We start from the raw sequence: 13,127 nt of genomic DNA on the forward strand, positions 1-13,127 counted from the left end.
TGTAATATTCCTACCAAGAAGCAATATCCTTACTACCATTTAAAGATTCCTATTCACTAAGCCCATGGAAAAATTGAAAATTAACCTTAGTACTTAATCTCGGTTACTGTAAACCTTGCCTTCCAGGTGATAACCTCCTTTTTCTCAATTGAAATGCACTTTCCAAATGCACCATTGATTTTTCTTACAACGTACCGACTCATCTGTACGTGAACTAACAGGAAGATTAAATTGCAGCTCTAAAATTAGAGTTGGTGCTCTCACTTTACTTGCCGGTGTTCTGTTACCATTCCTTCACTGCCGAAACACATTACTTCGGAACTAGAGAACAAAACGATTTGAAATAGTTACAGCAAAGTACGTTGGGCTTTACTTTGGGAAGCTGCTCTTTTTAGAATTGCTAAATATTCATTTTTTTGACAGAACGTGTGATTGCTTTTATAGCAATATTTTCGATGGATCCTCAGTTTATACTATTCCATCATGCTTTCTGAAATAAACATAATTATTTAGCAGAGCACTCATGATATCAGAGAGAACACTTTGTCACGTACAACTCTGGCATCCTTGGATTTGTGTGTTGTACAGCTCTGGTGCGCATATTGTCTTCAAAGAAGGAATAAAATGTCTTTTTCAAAATATTCATTTGTTTATACTTCTAATTCAGCAGTTTATTCTTTTTTGTGGGGGGGGGTGGTCATTTTGTTTTCTCATGACTGTTATCTGCATAATCAAGTAGACTGCTGCAACTGGGACCAGGAGGCAGGCTGGTTGGTGGGGACTCTGATGAATTTGAGGTAGGTTGACCATATGTCCAGGGTTCCCGGGTCAGTCCAGTTTACATCTGTTGTCTAGATATAATTAAAGAAGTCTTAATAATTAAACAAGGCTTAATTAAACTATTCCCTTTCTCAAAAATGTCATGGTTTGGATGATAAATTATATGGGAACCCTAATTATGTTTAATAGAGTAACATCCAAAATAAACTGTAGAGTATGTAATAAGAAAGATGGGAAATTAGTATAAAGTTAAGATTAGAAGAGGATTTGAGATTTATTTATACAGAGAGGGGCACTATTCATACGAATAGACTAATTTACTGAATAAGAAGATGGAAAAAGTAGAGGTTAAAAAATTGATTTTATAGCATGAAAAATATAAAGACATTTAAAGATTAGAGGAGTTTTGAGTCACCAGAGGCAAACCAGGAAGGCGCAGCGCTGTGGAAACCAATTGAGAAAACATAGCTGGAGCCCTGTCGAAGGCGGCAGATATCAAGGACTTAAAGACCAAGTGGAGTTCAATGATTTTGTGGCTAAAAAAACTATTCAAAAAATAAGCCTCTGCGGCTTCCCTGGTGGCGCAGTGGTTGAGAGTCCGCCTGCCGATGCAGGGGACGCGGGTTCGTGCCCCGCTCCGGGAGGATCCCACATGCCGCGGAGCGGCTGGGCCCGTGAGCCATGGCCACTGGGCCTGCGCGTCCGGAGCCTGTGCTCCGCAACGGAAGAGGCCACAACAGTGAGAGGCCCGCGTAACACAAATAAATAAATAAATAAATAAGCCTCTGAAATCTGAAGCTAGCATTATATCTGACCTAGAGTATACCATCATGCTTGCAAGAAAAGAGCTGAGAAGCTAACTTTGCCAGCATAAAGTAAATATTTTGTCTTGTCCTGTCCCTCCCAAATGGTATAATGATATACACTCCTGGAAGATGTGGCAAAAACATACATACCATTCCCAAATGTTTTCCATTCTAAAGGCAGTTTCCTGGATGGGATTTTGTTCCTGAGTCCAAGCCCCTACTGCTTGCTGCACAACAGGCCAATACATGGAGGAAGAATTCATCGGGACAAAAAATATCAACTTTATTCAGAAAGCCAGCAGACTGAAAGGATGGTAGACTAGTGTCCCAAAGAGCCATCTTGCCTGGGGTTTGGATTCTAGTTTCTCTTATAAAGCAAAGAGGGGATGGTGAGGAAGTAAAGTAAAAAGAAAGCAACAAGTTGTTGTAAATATTTCCTGGCTTCAGCCAGCCTCTGGAGGGGATGTGTTAATGTCTTCCTTCCTGCAGCCATTCACAGGTGGGCCTGGTCAGAATGTTTCCTGTGAGCTAGAGAAAGGTGTTTAGCTTAATGCTCATTACCTAGGAGGCAGGGTTCCCAGAGATGGGACATTATGTACACCGTAAGCTTATAGGCTACATCCTGTTAGTGACTAACTTGTAAGAAAAACAATAGAACATAAAGGTTAAAGTAAAAGAAGCAGATCCAATATGGAGTCAGGTTTGTTCTTCCCTATTACAGTTGTTCTTTTATACAGGAAACCTGATAATATTTGTTCAAGAAAGAGTATCTTTGGCTTAAGAATCCAGATTTTAGGCTGTTACTGAGTGACAGCTAGTCAACTCACGACAACTAGTCGTGAGTTGGAAATAGCAATTCCGTGCTCTGAATCCAGTTTGGATTTATCAAGGTTAAAAAGACTTATGCCTGCTTGAAAGAAACATATGTAGGAGAGAAAAGGTCAACCCTGAAGAAAAACTGGCACTGCTGAATGCTTGAAGAAGGAGGTCATGACAGAGGCAAGGGAGAACGGGTTCAAAGGCTGAGGTGGAGTAACGAGTGGAGTAATGAACATGCAAAACTCTGCCTCTGAAACAGGGGGAAAGTGGTAACACATAAAGATACAGGGAAGAAAAGTGTGAGATAAGGATGAGAAAACTCGTGTTTAATGGAGTTGTGGCGTTTTCGATGAAGATGAACAGGTCTTTTGAGAGCAAGAAGCTGTATGTTCAGAGTGAAGTAAGTCAGAAAGAGAAAAACAAATATCGTATGCTAACACATATATGGAATCTAAAAAACCCCAAAAAAATGATCATGAAGAACCTAGGGGCAGGATGGGCCCAGACCGACTAGAGAAGAATGGACTTGAGGACACGGGGAGGGGGAAGGGTAAGCTGGGACGAAGTGAGAGAGTGGCATGGACATATACACACTACCGAACGTAAAATAGATAGCTAGTGGGAAGCAGCCGCATAGCACAGGGAGATCAGCTCGGTGCTTTGTGACCACCTAGAGGGGTGGGATAGGGAGGGTGGGAGGGAGGGAGATGCAAGAGGGAGGGGATATGGGGACATTATATGTATAGCTGATTCACTTTGTTATAAAGCAGAAACTAACACACCATTGTAAAGCAATTATACTCCAATAAAGATGTTTAAAAAAAAAAAGAAGCTGTATGTTATTTAAAACAAAAATTAATGACATGACATGCAATATATGCTTGGTGTTGATACTTTACACATCCCTAAACACACCAACATCCTTCACATGTGAAACTACCAGGCAGCTGGACCTGACACACTCTCTCCTTTTCATCTATTCATGTGTTGATTATCCCTTAAGACTCTTCCCAAGTCCTATTGTTACCGAATGAAAGTTCATGTGCCTGAGGCACAGGGAAGCCAAGCAAACCTAAACATCAGAGTTTGGAGCACAAAGGTTAATCGCAGGGCCAAGCAAGGACACAGGTGGATGGAGTCCAAAAAGCCTCAAACTTCTTGAAGGGTTTTAGCAAAGCACTTTGAAAGGCAAGGTGAGGGAGGGGCGAGGTTAGTTGTTGCAGACTTCTTGGTATTGGATTCCTTCATTCTCGCAGCTGTTCACGAAGGTCAGGCCCCGATGTTCCCATAAACCTCCAACAAAACAAATGTTATTCTCTGTTCTGCAACTTTTCTTCTCTATATGAATGGAAGAGTGTTACACCCTTAAAGGTCAGAGCCTTGAGAATGGGCTGTCCTGGATATTTCAGGCTATAAGCAGCAATCTTTTATGAAGTTTAAAAGTCATACTGTGCTCAGTATGACTGAAAATGAGACTGGAAAATATACAATACAGGTATTAATATTTAACGTGTCAGGATGATAGAAATGTAGCTGCCTTTGGTATTTTGTATGTACCTTTATTATTTTCTAACACGAATATGTAATTTAAAATGAGCGTATATATTTTTTAAAGCACTTGGTCTCTCCCTTACAGAACAATTATAAAATTCATCAAATAAATGAGAGCTATGAACATATTCAGCACAAGTAAGTTGTACTCAAGAGGAAATATACTGTAATTATATGAAAACACTAGCTTATGCCACAATATATAACAAGTCTATGTTGCTATAATGTAATTAATTGATAGTTCCTGAATTTCATTGCTTCTAAATACATCAAAATAGGACATGTTATGATAGATTTTTCTATAGCACTTGCTTATTCATAGGGTTACTTTCATGTGTACGGTGATAAGTACTGAGAATGTATCATAGGAAAAGGCTCTTGACCAGAATTTACTCACAGTCTGGACTGACAACACGCACACACATGTACATCAGCTGTTCAGTATCGTGTGATAAATACCATGGCCGCAAAATATAAGGTATAGATGCAAAACATTTTTTAAAAGGACTTTTACAAGAAAAGACTTGCTATTACTCATCTATATAAAGGAACGAAATGGGGTCATTGGTAGAGATGTGGATGGACCTAGAGTCTGTCATACAGAGTGAAGTAAGTCAGAAAGAGGAAAACAAATATTGTATATTAACGCATATATGTGGAAACTAGAAAAATGATACAGATGAACCAATTTGCAGGGCAGGAATAGAGACACAGACACAGAAAATGGACATGTGGACACAAAGAGGGAAGTGGGGGAGGGATGAATTGGGAGATTGGGATTGACATACATACACTACCATGTGTAAAATAGATGGCTAATGGGAACCTGCTATACAGCACAAGGAGCTCAGCTCCGTGCTCTGTGGTGACCTTGGTGGGTGGGAGGAAAGTCCAAGAGGAAGGGGATAAATGTGTACATATAGTTCGTTGTACAGCAGAAACTAACACAACATTGTAAAGCAACTATACCCCAAATGAAAAAAAAATAAAGACTTGATATTCTTTACTTAATTGTAAAGATTCTTTTTCTTACAAAAATATCCAGTTTTGTTAAAGTCAAAAATGTTTATTTTCTAATACTGCAAATTCTGTAGAGATGATGAGGTCAGCGATAGCAAAATATGAATTTGGAATTCCATGTTGGTAGAGGATACCGTTGATTAAACTGGGGGGTTACATGAGTTTAGAAAATTCAGAGGCTTCCACACTGTAAAGGAAGGTGTACAGGGGAGAATAAGGTATGTGTATTATTTAATACAGGAAATAGGAACCAATGAGAGTGATTTAAAGAGAATGATCTGAAAATATCACTGTTTTGGAAAGAGCACCATGTCCATGGTGTGGAAGACGAATGCAGGATCCTGAAGCTAAAGGAAGAGAGAGCAGTTCGGATGCCCAGGCACCTGGGAATAGATGAAACCACAGAGGGGAAGGAATGAAGGGAGCAAAAAGGCCATGGCTTGGAATCCTAGGGAAGGACCAGAGAAAAGAAATAGAGAAGAATGCCCTGGTGGGAGAGGATGATGGCGATGCTGAGAAGGGATCAAACAGGTAGAAAGCTTTTCATTCATTTATTCATAATTGAAAATAGATTTATGGAGCACCTCTCATGGGCAGGCACTTTTCTGGTGTCTGGGGATATTGAATGGAATAGAATTTATACCTTCATGGAGTTTATTAAGTTTATATGGTAAGTAAAGTTTTTAATCTAAATAAAGCAAATTGGATGCCAGAAAATGATTAGCGACGTGGAGAAAAAAAATGAGTGAGGACAGGAAATATGGGATCAGGGAAAAAGATTCATTTAAAATAGGGCACTCAGGAAGGTCCTCGGTTACAGTGTGACATCAGAGCAGAAACCTGATGGAGATGAAGAGACAAGACAAATGGACAAAAAGGAAAACATTTCCAGGCAGAGGGAACAGCAGTGGTAAGACAGGAGGATACCTGGGGTGTTGAAAGAACAGCAAAGAAGCCACAGAGCTGGGGTAGAGTGATGGAGGGGAGATTTACAGCCACTGAAGGTAGACATTGGGAATGTCCAGCAGATCACTTACGTCTGTTATCACTGTAAGAGCTGTAGCCTTTTCCCTGAGAGAGATAGAAAGTTTTGGAAGATTTTTAAGCATGAGTGATATGACTGTAATTTGATTTTGATTTGAAAAGCAACTCTCTGACTTTCTGAGGTTAGAGTATGGATGGGGAGCCATGGGTCAAGGCAGGAAGCAGGGATACCTATCAAGAGGTAGAGTAAAAACCCGCCATAACCAAAGGGAAAGATGATGGTGTTGTGGGTGGTCTCAGCGAAGGTGGTGTGAAGGTTGTTAGATTCTCACAATATTTTTGAGAAGACAAACGCGGAGGATGATATTTCAGAAAGAGAGGAAGATAATTTATAAAGCAGTAAAATGAAGAATTAAATTCATTATTTTTTGTGGTGTTCTAGAGGTCAATATTTTCAGAAGTAAATAGGAACAAAAGCTACATGTGTATAAATTGAGAACAAGTAAGAATTGGCGCTAGATGACTTGTATGTTCTTTATCTAGCTCTATAAGACTGTTTCTATCGCATGTTCTAGAAAGTATATCTCAGTTATGACACTGCTTAGGATAAATTTTTTTTTATTTTGTCAGATTCCAGTTAGCTTTGTATCATTCTTAATTCTAAGAGAGAAAGAAAGAGAGAGAGAGAAAGAATGAAAGAAAGAAAGAAAAGGAGGAAGGAAGGAAGGAAGGAAGGAAGAAAGAAAGAAAGAAAGAAAGAAAGAGAAAGAGAGAAAGAAAGAGGAAGGGAGGGAGGGAGTGAAGGAGAGATGAAAGAGAGGTGTATAAAATGTTACAGAGGAGAGCTGACACAAGAGTGGGTGAACGTTGATTAAAATCACAATTGGTCGGCACTTCCTTATTAGTCTGAGGGGCCAGATGCTAGTTAACGAGTCTCAGGGAACTTGGCTGACTGTTAGGGATGCATAATATGATAGGCCTATGTCAGGGGGTAAGCAATCTAAGGAGCTGGGGTATAAGTCAGCCACAGTGTAGTCAGTTCAAGAGGAAGAACCTTACTCCAAGGATGTGGGTTGATGGGAGAGAACAAACTTGTGAAACCATCCCAGGCAGGAGTGACAAGATGCTGAGACCCACCACAGGCTTTGTAGGAATTCCCCAACAGATGCTTGGCGACAACAGACAAGAGTGCTGGAGTGTAGAAGGTACTTGGTTTTCTTTCCACACAATTCTAACTTTGGCACCTGTGATTGGCAGAATAATGGCTCCCAATCATGTTCATGCCCGTTATTTGCATGGCAAAGAGACGTTGCTGAAGACCATGGAGGACCTCGAGCTCCTAAGCCCAATAGTGTAAATGAGAACATGGTAGTCAGTGTTTCCACATTGCTCCAGGGACACAGGCTTCAAACTCCCCCTGCATGGAGGGCATTCTCGAAACAAGCTAGATGATTCCTCTGATAAGGAGCATCTCCCTAAGTGTCCTCTTTGTGGTTCAGAGGCACCTAGTGCATATCTCTGCCCCTGTGCTGTAGTCACATGGGGTTTAAGTAACTCACTATAGCTCGGGTTTAAGAAGCAGGGGTACGGATGAAAAGATGTGGAGAGGTCACTCCCTGCAAGGCCAAGTCTAGCAAACTAACGAGTTTGTAGGTGCTGTTCACACAAAGGAGAGGCAGGGGACCTGTGAACAAGGGGGTACTGTGCTCAGGACCATAGGAGGGCAAACTGACAGCAGGGGATCAGTTCACTGCTCTTCGTGGTGAGACTGCTGTCCCTATAGGGCGTATTAGTGGAGTTGCTAGAAAGCAATAGAACACAGAATTTTGGAAATGGAGAAAGTGGTGTGAGCTAGTGAAAGACGTTGCAGGCACAAAGCTCTCACATGGAGAGCGCAGGGTAAGGACGCAAAGGGCTTAGACTAAATCCTGAGGAATGCACACATTTAAAGAGCATAAAGGATAAGTTCGGTCTCTACGTCTGTGACTATTTCTGCTTTGCAAATATGTTCAGCTGCACCATTTTTCCAGACTCCACGTGTAAGTGATATCGTACAATATTTGTCTTTCTCTTTCTGACTTGCTTCACTCTGTATGACAATCTCTAGGTTCGTCCATGTCTCTGTAAATGGCACTATTTCGTTCCTTTTTCTGGCTGAGTAATATCCCATTGTATATATGTACCACATCTTCTTTATCCATTCCTCTGTTGATGGACACTTAGGCTGCTTCCATGTCCCGGCTACCGTAAATAATGCTGCAATGAACATCAGGGTGCATGCATCCTTTCAAATTCTGCTTTTCTCCATGTGTATGCCCAGGAGTGGGATTGCTGGATCATATGGTAGCTCTATTTTTAGTTTTTTAAGGAACCTCCATAGAGGTCTCCTCCATAGTGGCTGCACCAATTTACATTCCCACCAACAGTAAGGTGGGTTCCCTTTTCTCCACACCCTCTCCAGCATTTATCAAGGGGGAAGGGGGAGTGGGATGAATTGGGAGATTGGGATTGACTATTTATAAAGTAGGTAACTAATGAGAATCTGCTGTATAGCACATGGAACTCTACTCAATGCTCTGTGGTGACCTAAATGGGAAGGAAATCTAAAAAAAAGTGGGTATATGTATACATATAACTTTGCTGCACAGCAGAAACTAACACATTTTAAAGCAACTATACTCCAATAAAAGTGAATAAATAAAAAATAAAATTACTATGAAAGAAAATAGAGATAAAAACTGCATAGAGAAAAATTAGCAGGATAATGCCTTAAATAACCCATAATTTTGTGTACATTTCTCTATAGATCATTTTATCAGCTCCTCTAAATTTATTAGGCAATGTTTTTCTGTGGCCCTCAATTAATTCTTCAATTATTTCCTCAATGGGGAATCCCTGCTCAGCAAAACTTGTAATGGAATGAAAAATTGGTGGGAGAATGAAACATGAATCAAGTATATCAGTTAACAAATTAAGTTCACAGCCATGACAAATGTTACTGAGGAAACAGAGAAAAGGGGGATTAGAAGGAATTACTCAGCTGAGTGATGAGTAAGGAATTAACTAACTGAAAATTAACTCTTCACAAACTCAGCCAGCCGACGAGGATGGGATTTGAACCCATGCGTGCAGAGCACAATGGATTAGCAGTCCATCGCCTTAACCACTCGGCCACCTCGTCACACGGGAGCCTCACTTCTTCAACCTCTTCCTGCAGTACTCCCAGGCGATTCATAGCAATGTGTCTAATCACTCTTTTCCTGACTCACAGCCACAGTGTGAGTTAGGTGTCTTAAAGTAAATTTCACAACCACCACAAAACTGATGGACAGCACTTGGAGTGGTGAAGCTACCTGGCAAATACCTCGTAACAAGTGGAACCACACCTGACACACGTTGTTGGATGCAAGTCAGTCCTGGCTTGCAGACCCAGCTGTATGTGCCAGGGAGGCACACACCCCACCCGGACTTTCCCAGGGTCCCTCTGTCGCTGCATTCCACATTCGAGGGACCGATTTCCTCACTCCTGATCAGAACTGCCAGGATTCCCATTTTCTGGGTGGTACCAGAATCCCTGCTCTGTGATTCCTTTCCATTTGCTTTTGTGATATGCCCACCAGCCAAGAAAAGCCCTCATATTTTTTAAATGTCATTTTTATTGGAGTATAGATGCTTTGCGATGTTGTGTTACTTTCTGCAGTACAGTGAAGTGAATCAGCTATACGTATACATATATCCCCTCCCTCTTGGACCTCGCACTACCCCCCATTCTGCCCATGCAGGTCATCACAGAGCACCAAGCTGAGCTCCCTGTGCCATACAGCAGGTTCCCACTAGCTGTCTGTTTTACACATGGTAGTGTATGTATGTTAATCCTAATCTCTCAATTCATCCCACTCCCCCTTCCCACCCCCACCCCGAATGTCCAGTTCTCTACATCTGTGTCTCTATTACTGCCCTGCAAATAGGTTCATCTGTACCAATTTTCTAGATTGCACATATATTTGTTAATATCCTCATTTGTCTTTTGTTATCCTCTCTAGGACTTAGCATTGATCAGTCTATGAAAAATCATCAACGCATGAGAACGTGTTTTGGAAAACAGTAGACTAGAGAAAGAGCCCTGATGGGAAGTTACTTGTATCCCAGCACAAGAGTGGCTTAGCTTGACTACCGTCAAGGCTGGGAACGGCCTGTGGGGTGGGAAATCCTGGATGCAGGAGGCAAGTTGCAGGTCCTGGTTGTTGCTCCTTCCTAAGCCCACTAGGGAAGCCTGGCTGAGCCCCTCCAGCTCTGACAACCTCTGGGATAAAGTGACCATCAAGAACCCTGGGGTCCCAGTTCGATACCTGGCTGGGGAGCTAGGATCCTGCAAGACTCGAAGCAAGGCAAAAAATAAAAATTAAAAAAAGCAAAAAGAGGACTTCCCTGGTGGTGCAGTGGTTGAGAGTCCGCCTGCTGATGCAGGGGACACGGGTTTGTGCCCCAGTCTGGGAAGATCCCACATGCCGCGGAGCGGCTGGGCCCGTGAGCCATGGCCACTGAGTCTGCGCGTCCGGAGCCTGTGCTCCGCAACGGGAGAGGCCACAACAGTGAGAGGCCCGCGTACCGCAAAAAAAAAAAAAAAAAAAAAGGAAAAAGAGCCCTCTTCCACTCTTGAGAGTTTGTGTACATTTTTTAAAAATTTTTTTTAAATTTTTTTCTTAGTTATCTATTTTACACATATTACTGTATATATGTCAATCCCAATTTCCCAATTTATCCCACCACCACCACCCCTTTTTCCCCCCATGGTGTCCATATGCTTGTTCTCTACAACTGTGTCTCTATTTCTGCATTGCAAACCAGTGCATCTGTACGATTCTCTAGATTCCACATATATGCCTTAATATACGATATTTGTTTTCCTCTTTCTGACTTACTTCACTCTGTATGACAGTCTCTAGGTCCATCCATGTCTCTACAAATGACACAATTTCCTTCATTTTATGACTGAGTAGTATATTCCATTTTATATATGTGCCACATCTTCTTTAACCATTCATCTGTCAATGGGCATTTATGTTGCTTCAATGTCCTGGCAATTGTAAATAGTGCTGCAATGAACACTGGGGTGCATGTGTCCTTTTGAATTATGGTTGTCTCTGGGTATATGCCCAGTAGTGGGATTGCTGGGTCATATGGTAATTCTATTTTTAGTTTTTTAAGGAACCTCCATACTGTTCTCCATAGTGGCTGTATCAGTTTACATTCCCACCAACAGTGCAAGAGGGTTTCCTTTTATCCACACCTTCTCCAGCATTTGTTGTTTGTAGATGTTCTGCTGATGACCATGCTAACTGGTGTGAGGTGATACCTCGCTGTAGTTTTGATTTGCATTTCTCTAATAGTTAGTCATGTTGACCAGCTTCTCATGTGCCTCTTGGCCATCTGTAGGTCTTCTTTAGAGAAATGTCTCCTTAGGCCTTCTGACCATTTTTTCATTGGGTTGTTTGCTTTTTCAATATTAAGCTGCATGAGCTGTTTATATATTTTGGAGATTAATCCTTTGTCCGTTGATTTGTATGCAAATATTTTCTCCCATTGTGAGGGTTGTCTTTTTGCCTTGTTTATAGTTTTTTTTGCTCTGCAAAAGCTTTTAAGTTTGATTAGGTCCCATTTGTTTATTTTTTATTTTAATTTCCATTACTCTAGGAGGTGTGTTGAAAAAGATCTTGCTGTAATTTATGTCAAAGAATGTTCTTCCGGGCTTCCCTGGTGGCACAGTGGTTGAGAGTCCGCCTGACGATGCAGGGGACACGGGTTCGTGCCCCGGTCCGGGAAGATCCCACATGCCGCGGAGCGGCTGGGCCCGTGAGCAAAAAAAAAAAAAAAAAAGTAAAGGAAGGTTTGATGACAATGTTTAATCAAATAGAGAATAGCAATATAGAGAAAAAATTATTAAAAAGAAGCTTAATTAAATTCTGGAGTTGAAAACCACAACTACTGCTATGAAAAGTTTGCTAGAGAAACACTATATTAGATTTGAGCTAGCAGAAGAATTAATGAACTCACAGATAGATAAGTTAGAGAGTATGCAGTTCAAAGAAGAAAGATTTTTAAAAATGAAGAAAAATAAACAGAGCTTCAGAGAGAAATCAGACCCCTTTAAGTACACCAATATATGCATAATGTAGTTACCAGATGGAAAAAAGAAAGGAATAGAAAAATATTAAAATAAATAATGGAAAATTTTCTAAATTTGATGAAAACATTTATCTACATATCCAAGAAGCCCAATCAACTGTGAGTAGGATAAAAACAAAGTAATGCACATCAAGACATACCATGGTAAATATAATGAAAGCCAAGGACAAAAAGAAAATTTTGAAAGCACAGGAGAAAAATGATTCATTATGTACAAGTAAAACATTAGTAAGTATAACAGCTAACTATGCATCAGAAACCAAGGAGGACAGAGGACAGTGGGATGACACATTCGAAATGCAGAAAGGAAAATATAACTGTCAACCAAGAATCTCATATCCAGCACAATATCTTTCATAAATCAAAAAGAAATAAAGTCAACTTCAGATTAAGAAAACAACAACCACACTGAGAGAATTTGTTGCTAGTGAATATGCCCTACAAGAAATACTAAAGAACGTTCTTAAGTCTGAAAGCAAGTGACTTCAGACAGTAATTTTAATCCACATGAAAAAAAGAGCAATAGCAGAGGCAATTATGTAATTATAAAAGAGAGTATAAATGCATATTTCTTTTCCATTCTTCTCTTAATTGATATAAAAAGAAATTTCAGGGCTTCCCTGGTGGCGCAGTGGTTGAGAGTCCGCCTGCCGATGCAGGGGACACGGGTTCATGCCCCGGTCCGGGAGGATCCGGCATGCCGCGGAGCGGCTGGGCCCGTGGGCCGTGGCCGCTGAGCCTGCGCGTCCGGAGCCTGTGCTCCGCAACGGGAGAGGCCACAACAGTGAGAGACCCGCGTAACACAAAAAAGAAAAAGAAAAAAAAGAAATTTCATAAAGCAATAGTGTGTAATTGGGTCAGTAGGCCTGTAACATATAGAAATGTAATATATGTGTACAATCACAGCACAAAGGAAAGGAACAGGGGCAATGAGGTATTGGAGCAGGGAAATTACACCAGCTGGTAATTTGAATCCACAGA

At 41.0% G+C, this 13,127-nt stretch overlaps 1 non-coding gene across 1 annotated transcript; it reads right to left on the reverse strand.

Annotated features, from left to right (window-relative positions):
• Positions 1–9,059: 9,059 nt before the first annotated feature.
• TRNAS-GCU (transfer RNA serine (anticodon GCU)) lies at positions 9,060–9,141 on the reverse strand. The gene has a single exon. It is a non-coding gene; the product is annotated as a tRNA-Ser (tRNA).
• Between the last annotated feature and the right edge of the window lie 3,986 nt (positions 9,142–13,127).

Source organism: Delphinapterus leucas, chromosome 5 (assembly GCF_059928025.1).
Source record: "Delphinapterus leucas isolate spDelLeu-1000000601 "Yukka" chromosome 5, BTC_Dleu_Yukka2, whole genome shotgun sequence".
Taxonomy (NCBI): domain Eukaryota; kingdom Metazoa; phylum Chordata; class Mammalia; order Artiodactyla; family Monodontidae; genus Delphinapterus; species Delphinapterus leucas.